The 15,328-nt window shown below is 38.7% G+C and overlaps 1 pseudogene; it reads right to left on the bottom strand.

The window, feature by feature from the left end:
- Positions 1 to 1,547: 1,547 nt before the first annotated feature.
- LOC112586824 lies at positions 1,548 to 3,407 on the bottom strand (annotated as a pseudogene).
- Between the last annotated feature and the right edge of the window lie 11,921 nt (positions 3,408 to 15,328).

Below are 15,328 nucleotides of genomic sequence, written 5' to 3' on the forward strand. Positions count from 1 at the left end.
TTGAGTGCAGCACTTTCACAGCATCATCTCTCAGGATTTGGAATAGCTCAACTGGAATTCCATCACCTCCACTAACTTTGTAGTGATGCTTTCTAAGACCCACTTTACTTCACATTCCAGGATGTCTGGCTCTAGGTGAGTGATCACACCATCGTGATTATCTTGGTCATGAAGATCTTTTTTGTACAGTTTTTCTGTGTATTTTTGCCACCTCTTCTTAATATCTTCTGCTTCTGTTAGGTCCATACCATTTATGTCCTTTATCGAGCCCATCTTTGCATGAAATGTTCCCTTGGTATCTCTGATTTTCTTGAAGAGATCTCTAGTCTTTCCCATTCTGTTTTTTTCCTCTATTTCTTTGCATTGATCGCTGAAGACGGCTTTCTTATCTCTTCTTGCTATTCTTTGGAACTCTGCATTCAGATGTTTATATCTTTCCTTTTCTCCTTTGCTTTTTGCTTCTCTTCTTTTCACAGCTATTTGTAAGGCCTCCTCAGACAGCCATTTTGCTTTTTTTAATTTCATTTCCATGGGGATGGTCTTGATCCCTGTCTCCTGTACAATGTCACGAACCTCTATCCATAGTTCATCAGGCACTCTATCTATCAGAAAATCTATTTCTCACTTCCACTGAATAATCATAAGGGATTTGATTTAGGTCATACCTGAATGGTCTAGTGTTTTCCCTACTTTCTTCGATTTAAGTCTGAATTTGGCAATAAGGAGTTCATGGTCTGAGCCACAGTCAGCTCAGTCTTGTTTTTGCTGACTGTATAGAGCTTCTCCATCTTTGGCTGCAAAGAATATAATCAATCTGATTTCAGTGTTGACCATCTGGTGATGTCCATGTGCACTCCAGGAGTTGGTGATGGACAGGGAGGCCTGGCGTGCTGCAGTTCATGGGGTCGCAAGGAGTCGGACACGACTGAGCGACTGAACTGAACTGAGCTGAACCCCTTCCTTGAAGGGACTTGCATGTGCTCCTTGGTTTCCTTTCTCCTGGTCTGCCGCACCGCCTAAGATGGTGGTCATCTCTCCAGGTTTTTAGCACCCTGTTCTAAATGGGATTTGATGAGACCTAGCTACTCCAGTGTTCTTGCCTGGAGAATCCCAGGGACAAGGGAGCCTGGTGGGCTGCCGTCTATGGAGTCACACAGAGTCGGACATGACTGAAGCGACTTAGTAGCAGCAGCAGCAGCTTCTTGGAGAGTTATCTCAAACAGAGAGGGAATGTTAACTGTACATATGGGAGGAGTGGGCCCCAGAAGGAAATACAGGGTTACCCAGAATGGCAGAAATCTAGGTTCCCCAGAGTGGAAAGGGAGAAGACATTCAACAAACAATATTTATTGAGCACCTTATTATGTACCAGGTACTGTGCTGGACCACCCCCACCCCAGCTCACCCAAAATGAAAAAACAAGATAGAGTAAGAAAACACAAATGCTCAGGGTGAGGAAAGGGCCAATTGAGGAAGAAAGCTGAGGGGACTGAGAAGCCTGAGATGATGGGGACTTGGCCTTAGGCCTTCTTTTTGGCCTCCTCACTCTAATCCTCCCCCTCTTCTGTGGTGGCATCCTGGTACTGCTGGTGTGTAGAGATGAGGTCGTTCATGTTGCTCTCAGCCTCAGTGAACTCCATCTTATCCATTCCCTCACCTGTGTACCAGTGGAGGAAAGCCTGTCTGTGGAACATGGCAGTGAACTTCTCTGAGATGTGCTCAAAAGCTTCTGGATGGTCGTGCTGTTGCCAGTGAAGGTGACTACCATCTTGAGGCCATGGGATGGGATGTTGCAGATGGCCATCTTGACATTGTTGGGGATCCATTCCAAGAAGTAGCTTCTGACTTTGTTCTGTACGTTGAACATCTGCTCATCCACCTCCTTCATGGATATCAGCCCACAGAAGACAGCATACACCATGAGGTACTGAAAGGTTGTTGCTGAACCATGAAAGATGCCAGGATTCTTGGCCTCCAGAGGAGAAGAATTCAATCCAGGGCCAGAGACTAGGCTTGATCGCTCAGAGCTTTTGTGTAATAAAGTTTTATTAAAGTATAAAAGAGATAGAGAAAGCTTCTGACATAGACATCAGAAGGTGGCAGATAGAGTACCCCCCTGCTAGTCTTTAGCCAGATACTATATAGCTACTAGCAGTCAGCTAATTAAAGAAAGGAAATGTCTCAAAACTCAGAATGGCACCAGGTGAGTCATCCCGGGCCATAAAACAATTGACATGAGTCTTGAAGAAAGGCAGATTTCCATACAAATATATAGTTTCATTAACTTAGATTAGGAGAACAATGTATGAGCATAACATACTGGTTTGTCAAGTTGGTTCTGAGCCTTTAGGCGAACCGGCTTGAAGACAGAGTCTAGGGTACATTAACATAGCTTAAGACAAACATTTCCATAAGGAAAATGCATTGGTTAGCTCAAGGTTTGAGAAAAGTTAAGTTCAGGTGGAACCAGGTGTCATTATGGCAACACAAAATTTTAAGAGAAACCTCTTTTTATATTTGTATAGAGAAGGGGAAAAAATATAACACTAGTTTGTTTCCTCCTGCCGCTTAAGAGAGAGATAAAAAATGTCTGATACTTGCAACCTGTGTCCTCCATTTGGAGACCCCTGGCCTTCCTGCCTGTTACCTCCTCAGTACCGGCCATGGTGGGGGTGACAGGCAGCCATCATGTTCTTGGCATTGAAGACCAGCTGGATGAGCTTGGGCCCACTGAGCGCCTGATACTGCTGGCTTCCATGACTGGTCAGAGGGGCAAATCCAGGCATGAAGAAGTGGAGACATGGGAAGGGCACCATGTTGACTGCCAGGTTGTGGAGGTTGGCACTGAGCTGGCCAAGGGAGCAGAGGCAGGAAGTGACATCACTCATGGAGGCTGGAAGGAGGTGGTTCAGGTCCCTGTGGGTTGGCGAGGTCAGCTTGAGGGTGCGGAAGCAGATATTGTAAAGGGCCTCATTGTCAATGCAGTAGATCTCATCAGTGTTTTCCAGTAGCTGATGGACAGAGAGGGTGGTGTTGTAGGACTCAACCACAGTGCCAGACACTGGCTTGAGGGCACCTCACTGAAGGTGTTCATGATGTTGGCCCCCTCTGTATCATGGCCCTTGCCTCAGTTGTTGCCTGCCCCAGACTGACCAAAAACAAATCACCTGATCTGATGATCTGACCAAAAGGACTTGAGAGAACAGAGCTCATGCTCCTGGGTTCTAGATCCACCAAGATAGCATGAGGGATGTATTTGCCTTCTGTGTCTTCACTGTATTTGGTACATGCAGATGCGGTCTGGCTCCATGATGGGTGCGGGTCAGGCTGATGCCATGGTCATCACTGATTACCTCCCAGAACTTGGCACTGGTCTGATTGGCCTGGATGTGCATGAGTTCCCTCATTGTTAAAATGTTTTCTGATCTTTTTGTTGCCTCAAACTGTGTACGGGGCAAGGAAATATGTAATTAATTTTTCTCTGCTATCTGGTCACAGGCTGGAAGGATGGGACAGGCCCGGGAGGTTGGAGCAGCGAGGTCCAAATGTGGCAGCAGGAAGGTTCTAAGAGAGCTGGGAGGCTTTTGTATAAACACTAAGATTTTATTGATAATTTTGCCCATGTCATAACCCCCAGAGAGTTAATGTAGGGCTTTTTAAAAATTAAAAAAAAACACACACAAAGATATACTCTATGTCGTACTGTAAAGGTAGTTTGGCAAAAATATTGATTTACCAGTTAATTGACTAACCAGGTTTGTTCCAAGAGGATTTTATAGCACAGGCTTGGGAGCATTCCCCCCTCTCTTTTTTGTATGATGAAAGGAAAAAAAAAAAAGTCATTCTGAATGTCACTGTAAATGTAAGTTACCCGGTTTAAAAATAATCAAGGAAAGAAGCAAACATGTTGAAGAGCACCTTGACTGTCTTGAATCACATTTCTAAGGGCACGACACCAGTGACAAGATTGCTTACGTTTCATGTTATTAGACTATGATGGGAAATAACCACTGAATTCTGACTGAGAGAAACCATCACAAGATGAACTGTTTTCCATATCAACCTGTCAACTCAAGCATATCTTATTTATCTCCTGGTTCTTCCTTTGGGAGGCCAAATGTGGGTGATTGTGAGTCTAACATTGGAGGAGCCTTGGCTTCTTCTTACCTTTCAAGACTGAGCAGTTTCACTTTTTCTGCTGATTACGAGACACTTTCAAATAATTTTTGCATCTCTTTTCCAGATTTATTGGGATACAGTTGACATATAATATTGTGTAAGTTTAGGGTGCATGTCATAGTGATTTGATTATGTATACATTGTGCAATGTTTACCACCATAAGGTTAGTTAAACCATCTGTCAACTCACATAGTTACAATTTTTTTGTGTGTGTAGTGAGAGCATTCAAGATCTACTCTCTTAGCAACTTTCAAGTATATAATACAGTATTGTTAACTATAGACACTATGCTGTATACTGCATCCCTAGGATGTATTTGTCTTATAACTAGAAGTTTGTGCATTTTGACTGTCTTTACCCATTCTCACCCTGGTCCTGCACTCCCAGAAGCCACCAATCTATTTTCTGTTTCTATAAATATATATTTTTAGATTCTGCATACAAGTGAGATCATACAATATTTGTCTTTCTCTGACTGACTTATTTCACTGAGCATAATATCCAAACTTTTGCTTCTATTGTTCATTTTTTTAAATAAATACATGGATATTGTGGAAATAACATTCTAGATATTAATGTACTTTCTCTCCAATTCTTTTCCTAGGCAGTCAGCCTGTTATGTTGGATACTGAGAGGTGACTAAAAGGGGACATTAGGAGAAAAAACCTGACTTGGAGATGCTTACAATAAAGCCAAGGAGAGTAGCTGAGGTCAATCACAGTAGCCAAATTTAATTCTTAACACAATCAAGGAAAAGTAATTCTGAAAAATCAGATTTCTCCTTGCTATAGGTATGTCTCTCAGGAAGAAAATACTGGGAACTTACAGCATATAGTAGGGCTGTGTTTGGTCTTGAAGTGTGTTGATTAAGTCCTTTTTCTTTCAACTCAGGTGTCCTTTAATGAGAGAATAGCTTTCAGACCTGATGCTCTTCCTTCCCATTCTGTAATTTTAGATTTAATCAGTATTTTGAACATTCACCAAAAAAGAAGCTTCATAAATATTACCAAATATAAAAAGAAAAAAATAATGCTAATCTTACAAAATCTTCTAAAGAATAAAACGACTAACTGCATTTCAGTATTTTATGAAGCCAGTATAACCTTAACACCAAAACCTGTGAAGGTTGGCATAAGGCAAAGATCAGGCCAATCTCATCCATGAGCATAGATAACAAAATCCTAAAACAATGTTAGCAAACTAAATCTGGCAATATATTGAAAAGGATATTATATCATGATCAAATAGATTTTAATCCACAAATGGAAATTTGGGTTAACATTTGCAAGTCAATTAGTGTGATTACCACATTAACAGAATAAAAGAGAAAAATAGATGCAGAAAAATAATTTGATTTAAACTCAATATCTATTCATGAGTAAAAAAATTTTAGAAAACTATAGCCTTCTGTTCCTTAATCTAGTTATGAACATCTGCAAAAAGCCTACAACAAGCATCATACTTAAATGAGAACTTTTGAGAGTTTTCCTCTGAGTTAGGGATAAGAAAGGAAAACTTTACTTTTATTCAATATTGTTCTGCAGACAAGAAAAATTAAAAGATACAAGGATTAAAAAGAAAGAAATGTAAATGTTGTTATTCTTACACAATACAATTGCTTACTTTGAAAATCCAAAACAGTCTACAGATAAGTTGTGTAGTTAATAAGTTTAGCAACTTTTCTGGGTACAAGTTCAACATATAAATGTTTATATATTTCTATATAATTAAGATTATTTTTGGTAGCATTAAACATAAAATTCTTGAATATTTAAAGAAAGATATGTAAGGCATCTACACACAAATCTATAAAGCATTAATGATAGAAATTAAAAGACATAAATCAATGGTTGTGTATACCATGTTCATTGATTGGAGGATGCAGTATTGTACAGATGTCAGTTCTCTCTTAATTCATTTATAGATTTAAATTACAACCAAAATCTGAGTTTTTCATTGTTATTATTGTCAAAGTTAACAAGCCAATTTTAAATTTTATGTGGAAATGCAAAAAGCTAAGAATATCCAAAATGCTCTTAAAACAGAGGAAAAACATGGACCACTTATGCTACTGAATTCTGGGTTGAAAGCCAAAATAATTGGTGATATATCAATGGAACAGAACAGAGAATTTAGAACTATACACACACAAACATGAACTCTTGATCTGTGATAAACGTTGCAGTATAGAAAAGAAATGAAAAGATGGTCTTTTCAATAGATGGTGCCAGGTCAATTGGATATTCATATAGAAAAAAAATGAAACTTGATCCCTATCTTACACCATAATTAAGTCTAATTGTACTGCAGAGCTAAATATAAGTAGTAAATTAATAAAATGTCTAGAACATAACATAAAACAACATCTTCGTGACCTTTCCATGAGGAAAGATTTCTCAATAAGAGATAAAAATTATAACTATAAATGAAAATATTAATAAATTGAATTACATTAATATTAAGAAACTGTAATCATCAGAAGACACCATTGAAGAAAGTGAAAAATAAACCGTTTAATATGAGAAGATATTTGCAGTGCATGCAGTTGACAAGCTCTTTCCCAAAATAGAGAATTTCTGCAAATCAGTGAGAAAAGAGACATAAACAATGCAATAGAAAAATGTATTCTGAAGAGGCACTTTACAAAGACCATCTCCAAACAGTCAATAAACATATGAAAAGGTGCTCACCTTTAAATCATCAGAAAAATGTTAATTAAATCCCCTCTGAGTTATCACTACATATTCAATAAAATGACTAAAATTTGCAAAGCCCAAAGCAGAGCAATCGGAACACTTTATATCCACTGGTAAGAGTTAAAGTTGATAAAATGCACTTCAAGAAATTGCTTAACATTATCTATGAAAATTGTATGCATCTATAACTAATTATCTAATATCCAATTCTACTTCTAGCAATAAGACCAATAGATAGTGACACAAAAATGCATGTTTAAGAGTGTTCATGGTACTAGTATTCAAAATAGCCATAAGCTGAAAACAACCACTGTGTGAGAGCAGTGCATGCTCTACTGCATTCAATTCTTTGTGACCCCATGGACTGTAACCCTCCAGGCTCCTCTGTCCATGGAGTTTTCCAGGTGAGAATACTGGAGTGGATTGCCATTTCCTACTCCAGGGGGTCTTCCCAACCCAGGGACCGAACCCACATCTCTTGCACCTCCTGCAATTGGCTGCAGATTGTTTACCACTGCGCCACCTGGAAAGCCCCTGGCAACAGTAAGAAGGATAAATAAATTATGCATATTTATACACTCAAACACTATCCTGCAGTAAACTTTCATGAACTTCAGTTACATGTAACAGCACAAATCAATTTCAAGAGAAGAAGTCAGACATACCAAAAAATGTATATTGTTGATTCCATTTATGCGCAGAATGAAAATAGGTAAACCAGTAGTGTTAGAAGTCAAGATAGTGGCTACAAGATGCTTACTCCTTGGAAGGAAAGTTATGACCAACCTAGACAGCATATTAAAAAGCAGAGACATTACTTCGCCAACAAAGGTCCATCTAGTCAAGGCTATGGTTTTTCCAGTAGTCATGTATGGATGTGAGAGTTGGACTATAAAGAAAGCTGAACACCAAAGAATTGATGCTTTTGAACTGTGGTATTGGAGAAGACTCTTGAGAGTCCCCTGGACTGCAAGGAGATCCAACCAGTCCATCCTAAAGGAAATCAGTCCTGGGTGTTCATTGGAAGGTCTGATGTTGAAGCTGAAGCTCCAATATTTTGGCCACCTGATGTAAAGAGCTGACTGATCTGAAAAGACCCTGATGCTGGGAAAGATTGAAGGCAGGAGAAGGGGATGACAGAGGATGAGATGGTTGGATGGCATCACCGACTCAATGGACTTGAGTTTGGGTAAACTCTAGGAGTTGGTGATGGACAGGGAAGCCTGGTGTGCTGCAGTTCATGGGGTCGCAAAGAGTCGGACACAATTGAGCAACAGAAGTGAAGTGAACTGAACTGAACTGAACTGAACTGAACTAGTGGTTACCCTTAGGAGGAGACAGGAGTGGACTTCTCTTCTTTGACCTTAGTGGTGTTCATTCAGTTGTGTTTGCTTTGTGATAATATATGGATTAATATGTGTGTACACATATTATTCAGATCTGAACCAGTTCTCTCCAATGCCACTGCTAATGCCTGGGTCTAAGTCACCGTCATTATCATAATTTGTCACCCGACTTGCTGCAGTAGTTTCTTGATATTTTTACCCTCTGTTTTTACTACTCTTGATCCCTTTTAAAGTGTTCTCAACATAGTAATCAGAATGTTCTCTTTAAAAGTAAGTCGAGTTATGTCTCTCTGCTGCTCAGAATCCTGCAATGGCTGCATGTTTCACACAGTGAAAAAGCCAAAGTCCTTATACCCACCTAGGAGACCCTGCATTACATGATCTGGTCTCCAGTTCCCTCTGTGTAGCCACCTCATACTCCTACCCCACAGCTTGCCACCTCCTCTGTCTCCCCACTATTCCATGTTGCCCACTCTGGAAATTTTGCAGTTCCTGGAACTCACCAGTGTGCTCCTTCATTAGGATCTTTGCAGTGTTGTTTCTTTAGTCTGGCATGTTCTTGCTTGAGAGGTCTGTGAGCTAACAACTGCTTCCCTCCAAATCTCTTGCAGACGTGACAACGTTGCCCTTATTGCCCTATTTAAAATGTTTGGTTTGTCCCACCCCCATTCCCATCAGTGCTCCCAGTTCCCCTAACCCTGTCTTCATTCTTATTTTTGAGTAACACTTCTATCTCTCTCGTGTACTACATGATCGCTTTATTTTTCATCCTTATCATTAATTTTCTTTCCTTGCTAGAAGTAGAACAACACATTTATTTTCTGTCACTTCCTTCAGGGATCCTTGTTTCACTCACTGATACATCTTAAGTGGTTAGAATACTGTAGGTCCTCAACAGATATTTGTGGAATGAATGAATGAACATATCGAATGTCTAACATGTGACAAGAATTCTACTAGGTGCTGGGAGTGTAACGCTAAGCAAAACTAGAAGCAGTTGCTGCTCCCACAGAGTGTTTGCCAGCCTGAGACACAGTTATCATAGAGCATAAATGCGTAGTTATAAAGTATAATTTCAACTAAGTAAGCCTTGAGAATGATAACTGAGGAATCTGACTTTGTCTGAAGGTGGGTCAGGGAAGACTTCATAAAGAAAGCTATGCTTGGGGCTGGTGCACTGGGACAACCCAGAGGGATGGAATAGGGAGGGAGGAGGGAGGAGGGTTCAGGATGGGGAACACATGTATACCTGTGGCAGATTCATTTTGATATTTGGCAAAACTAATACAATTATGTAAAGTTTAAAAATAAAAAAAATAAAAAAAAAGAAAGCTATGTTTTAGCTGAGATACAATGAAGATGGGCAAGTGCCTCTGACATAATAAAGCTTGGGGTGGGGCCCAGGTCTGAACATTTCTTAATAAAACTCCCCAGATATTTCTATATTGGGGCTTCTAAACCAGTTTTAATGTATGTGCAGATCACTTGGGAATCCTGTTAAAGTTCAAAATCTGCCTCAGGAGGTCAGGTGTGGGCCCTGAGATCGTGTCGTCCTTTTGAGCTTCCTGGGGATGTAGATGCTGGTGCTCTGCGGGCAAAACGTTGAGAAGCAAGGCTCAGTCACTCACCCCACAGCACCTTCTCAGGAAGACAGTGTTTTCTAAATTATTAGCGGATTCGAGTCCTCTCTCTTTGCTTCCTCTATATGGGCTATTCATCCTGAGAACCCAGGATTTCAGCTCAGCAATGTGTATGTCATAAATTTGTACTATGTAGGTTTCGTCTGCCTGTTGTGTGGGTGTGTTTTTGTGTCTGCTTGTGTCCAGATGGGCTGGACCCTCCATAAAACAGGGATTGTATTCAGGCCATCCTTGTGTCCTCTGCTTGATCCACTGTGGCCATGATAGTTAATTTCTGTTGAGACTCTATTGAGGCAAGTCCTTTTCTTGCCATGCGATATGTATGAAGGATGATTTAAATTATTCTTTGAAATGTACCATTCATTTCCACCTTTCTATAAATGACAGCATTTATATTTACCATATCCCTGGTCAAACACACATTCATGAGAAAAATGCAATAATAAATGTAAGAACACATCATAAATTATGAAACAGAATTTTGGACATTACTATTATTGTTATAATAATACAGAATATTTATATTTAAAAAACTGAGCTTCACAGACTTTAAAGTACTATGGGAGAAGTTGAGTTTCTAAAAATAGGATGCTATGGCAAGTTTATTAGCCGAGAATATACAATTTTACCATGGAATGTGTGTTTTTTTTCTTTTTTTTTTTTTGAAATATGTGCTAATTTTACAGGTTTGTTGCAAGTTTGAATCAGTACCTATTTAGCACCTATGATTGGGTCTTGAGTTCACAGGAATATTAAAGACCTATGGTAATGATTAGGAAAATAGTCAAGGGTATATCAAAACATTGATGTTTACCTTATATGGAAGGGATAATGCTCCCATGAGAGATCTGACCTATTTTGGCCAAAGCCTCATACACTGATTTTCTATTTAAATCAGAAAGCCAATGAGCTAAGAGTATAAAATTAAAACAACAATAGAGGTAAAACTTATCGAGTGTTATTTTAGGCATAGCTCAAGTATTAACTCATTTAAAAGGCAATTATTATTATTAGCTCAATTTTACAAGCTAGACCCTGAGGCTCAGAGAGGCTGAAATTGAAAATTATCTCCCCTAGGAGGAGAGCATCTTTGAGACACCACTTTAAAATTAGAATATTTCAGAGATCCGTGGAATGGAGGAAAAAAAATAAAAAACAGCTCTGGAGTCTGATAGATTCACATAAGAATCCTGGTTCTTCCATGATTCCCTGTAAATTCTTGGGCAAATCACTTAACTTCTCAGGATCATAGTTTTCTTATCTACAAAATGGAATAAAATCATGCCTCCTACTTATTTTCCTTATGCCACTTCTACACAACTTGGCTAGAAAGTGGATATCAAGAACAGATTGAGACCTGTCACCATAATAGGTGTCCTTCCAATGCCAACACTATCAGATTAGGCAGCAATCTTTCCTCTCTCCCTTTCTTCCTTCCTACCTGGGTAACTTGCCATTTGTTATGTACTTGTTTCATGCCAAATGCTTTACATACATAGACTAAGTTTTTCTTTTTAAGATTTCTTCCCACCCCACCCCCAGTTATTTTTTCCCAATAGTTCAGTGAAAGATGTCTTTATACACCTAAATTACAGAGGTGGTAGGCAGAGGTCTGGTCTAGGTCGTCACTGTAAGTCATGTAGGAGTGCTTGGACCATATGCTCTAAGTGACAGAAAACTAGAACAAGGTGAGTTGCAGCATGGGAGGGACATGTTTATATGTTTTAGATATAGCACTTGGGGTCAGTAAGGAGGAGGGATTCGGAGATGGTGTTAGAAAAGTTAGGATGGCTCATTGGAAGGCAGCAGCTACAACCACAACCACGGCTGCTGTTTATAACATGTGTCAGAAACTATGCTAAGCACTTTCTGTGTAGAGCCTCATAGCCACTCTATGAGAAAAACAGTATTTAACCTTGTTTAAAATATAAAATTGAAGCCCATGGACACTAAATAACGAAACCTTCATACTTTTGAGCAGGCATCCAAATTTTTCACATGTTTGACAGATTCAAATATGTAGTTTCTTGCATGTTGTAAAATTGTTAGTTTAAAATAAATATTTAAAACCTGTTTTGGTGCATTTAGGACTTCCTTGATGGCTCAGCAGGTAAAGAATCTGGCTGTGGTGCAGGAGATGCAGGAGACATGGGTTTAATCCCCGGGTCAGGAATATTCTTTGGAGGAGTGAACCCACTCCAGTATTCTTTCCTGAAAAATCCCATGGACAGAGGAGCCTGGCAGGCTACAGCCCAAAGGGTTGCAAAGAGTCAGATGTGACTGAGCACACACACACATATACAGTACATTTAAACAATATATGAAAATGGATGAACTTCACAAACATAATGCTGAGTAAAAGGCAACAGGAAAAAAAGCACATACTATAAAATGTCATTTATATAAAGTTCAAAAAGCAAGCACATCTTAGCTGGGATGTTGGAAGCAAGGACAGTGGTTAACTTAGGGGTGTCAGGACAAGAGAGTACTAAATGTTTTAGGGTGCTGTTAATGTTCTTATTCTTGATCTGGGTGCTGCTTTACATAATCATTTTGTGAAAATTTACTGAACTACCCTTAAGATTTTTATACTTTTCTGAATATATGCTGAATAGATGCTATACTTAGATTAAAAGTATAGAAACAACTCATGAATAGCTTCTTTACTTCCATTTTCTATTTTTCTTTACCTCTTTGAACCTATATTTCCTTAAATATTTTTTAAATTTTATATTGGAGTGTAGGTGATTAATAATATTGTATTAGTTTCAGGTGTATAGCAAAGTGATTCAATTATACATATACATGTATCTATTCTTTTTCAAATTCTTTCCCATTTAGATTATTTCAGAGTTTTGAACAGAGTTCTCTGTGCTATACAGTAAGTCCTTGTTGGTTACCTGTTTTAAATATAGCAGTGTGCACATTTCAGTCTTAAACTCTGGATCTCTTCCTTCCTGCCAGCCCTTCCTCTCTGGTAACCACAAGTCCATTCTCTAAGTCTATGAGTCTGTTGTGTAGATAAGTTCATTTTTATCATTTTTTGGATATTCCTCATGTAAGTGATATCATATGATATTTGTCTTTCTCTTTATGACTTACTTTACTTAGTATGATAAACCCAGGTCTGTCCATATTGCTACAAATGGCATTATTTCATTCTTTTTAATGGCTGAGTAATATTCCATTAAATATATATGTACCACCTGTATTTGTATTCCATTTTTCCTATCCTAGTTGAAATTAAAAATCTGATATCAATGCTCTAAGTCTTAACACTTTTTTCTTCAACATTGAGTTATCTTTAAGATTTTTTATTACTACACAATTGGTAATAAATATATTATACATTTTGCTATAATATTATCAAACATTAGAAAATAATGTTATTAAAAATGTATTTTAAAATCACGTGGATAGCCTTTTCTTCGGGGTGAGTACTTGTAATAAAAGATGGTTCAATATCAGTTGTATTCCCACTGTGGATGTGAGTATGTGGAATAGATCAGAAGGCCTGAAAAAGAATGAAGGGAATTTGTTTATTTTTCATAACAACCTCTCACAATTATTTGAACTCATTCTAAGTTGGATACCAAAAACCACAGTAATATGTCACCAAAAATTATTTTTAAAAATCTGTCATCATGAAGACATCTTCTTCAATTTTGTTGAGAGCAAAGAATAGCGAAAGAATTTATAAAATAACCTTTCTATTTATTCAGCTTCTGAATTCCTGGTCAGCATGACAAAAAGGTTTCCCTAAGAATCATCAAGTAACTGTTAACTGTACTTATTTCTCCTTTATCTAAAGGCACTTTTGAAAAAACTTATGTGTTCAGAGATAACAACAATGTTGGGAACATTGAAACACTGTTAATTTCAATATGCCTTTGCCAATACAGTAATTTTTGGGTAAATTGCATTTATTATATCACATGCATTAAATATTTTTTCATTAAAACTTGGGAACTATAGATTTAACTCATTCAGATTAGAGAACACACCTGTCATGTAACCAAATAGGCAAGGATAGTTTTCATTATCAAGCCAATTGACTAAATTAGGGTGACTTTCTCTCAGACAAATCTGACCTCCTTTATCAGTTCAAATGAATGTGTTAGTACACATTTCCCTCACTTCTCACTTGTTCAGGCTCACTTTCAGACAGACAAGTCATAGACCTCACTAAGAGTTTGCTGCCCAAATGAAGAAAGTTTTCACTACTTTTAGTATTTCTTAGCCATACACTCTCCTGCTTTATTCGCTTAAGCTCTTCTTTAACAGCGATGCATTTTTTGGTAAATAGTTAAGTAAAGGAAGAGATGAAGTCCTTAAGCTCATTATCACTCTCTGCTGCATCCCTACAGAGGCCAAAACCTCCTATTTCTATACCATACTTGACTCTTAACAGGAATGGGTATAGTTCAGTTCAGTTCAGTCTCTCAGTTGTGTCCGACTCTTTGTGACCCTGTGAACCGCAGCACGCCAGACCTCTCTGTCCATCACCAACTCCCAGAGTCCACCCAAAGCCATGTCCATTGAGTCGATGATGCCATCCAACCATCTCATCCTCTGTCGTCCCCTTCTCCTCCTGCCCTCAATCTTTCCCAGCATCAGGGTCTTTTCCAATGATTCAGCTCTTCACATCAGATGGCCAAAGTATTGGAGTTTCAGCTTCAACATCAGACCTTCCAATGAACACCCAGGACTGATCTCCTTTAGGATGGACTGGTTGGATCTCCTTTTGTCCAAGGGACTCTCAAGAGTCTTCTCCAACACCACAGTTCAAAAGCGTCAGTTCTTCAGTAGTCAGCTTTCTTCATAGTCCAACTCTCACATCCATACATGACTACTAGAAAAACCATAGCCTTGACTAGATGGACCTTTGTTGGCAAAGTAATGTCTCTGCTTTTTAATATGCTGTCTAGGTTGGTCATAACTTTCCTTCCAAGGAGTGTGTTTTAATTTCATTGCTGCAATCACCACCTGCAATGATTTTGGAGCCCAGAAAAATAAGGTCTGATACTGTTTCCATTGTTTCCCCATCTGTCTGCCATGAAGTGATGGGACTGGATGCCATGATCTTAGTTTTCTGAATGTTGAGCTTTAAGCCAACTTTTTGACTCTCCTCTTTCACTTTCATCAAGAGGCTTTTTAGCTCCTCTTCACTTTCTGCCATAATGGTGATGTCATCTGCATATCTGAGGTTACTGATATTTCTCCCAGGAATCTTGATTCCAGCTTGTGCTTCCTCCAGCCCAGTGTTGCTCATGATGTACTCTGCATATAAATTAAATAAGCAGGGTGACAATATACAGCTTTGACGTACTCCTTTTCCTGTTTGGAACCAGTCTGTTGTTCCTTGTCCAGTTCTAACTGTTGCTTCCTGACCTGCATATAGGTTTCTCAAGAGGCAGGTCAGGTGGTCTGGTATGCCCATCTCTTTCAGAATTTTCCACAGTTTAT

This window comes from Bubalus bubalis, chromosome 9 (genome assembly GCF_019923935.1).
Source record: "Bubalus bubalis isolate 160015118507 breed Murrah chromosome 9, NDDB_SH_1, whole genome shotgun sequence".
Classification (NCBI taxonomy): domain Eukaryota; kingdom Metazoa; phylum Chordata; class Mammalia; order Artiodactyla; family Bovidae; genus Bubalus; species Bubalus bubalis.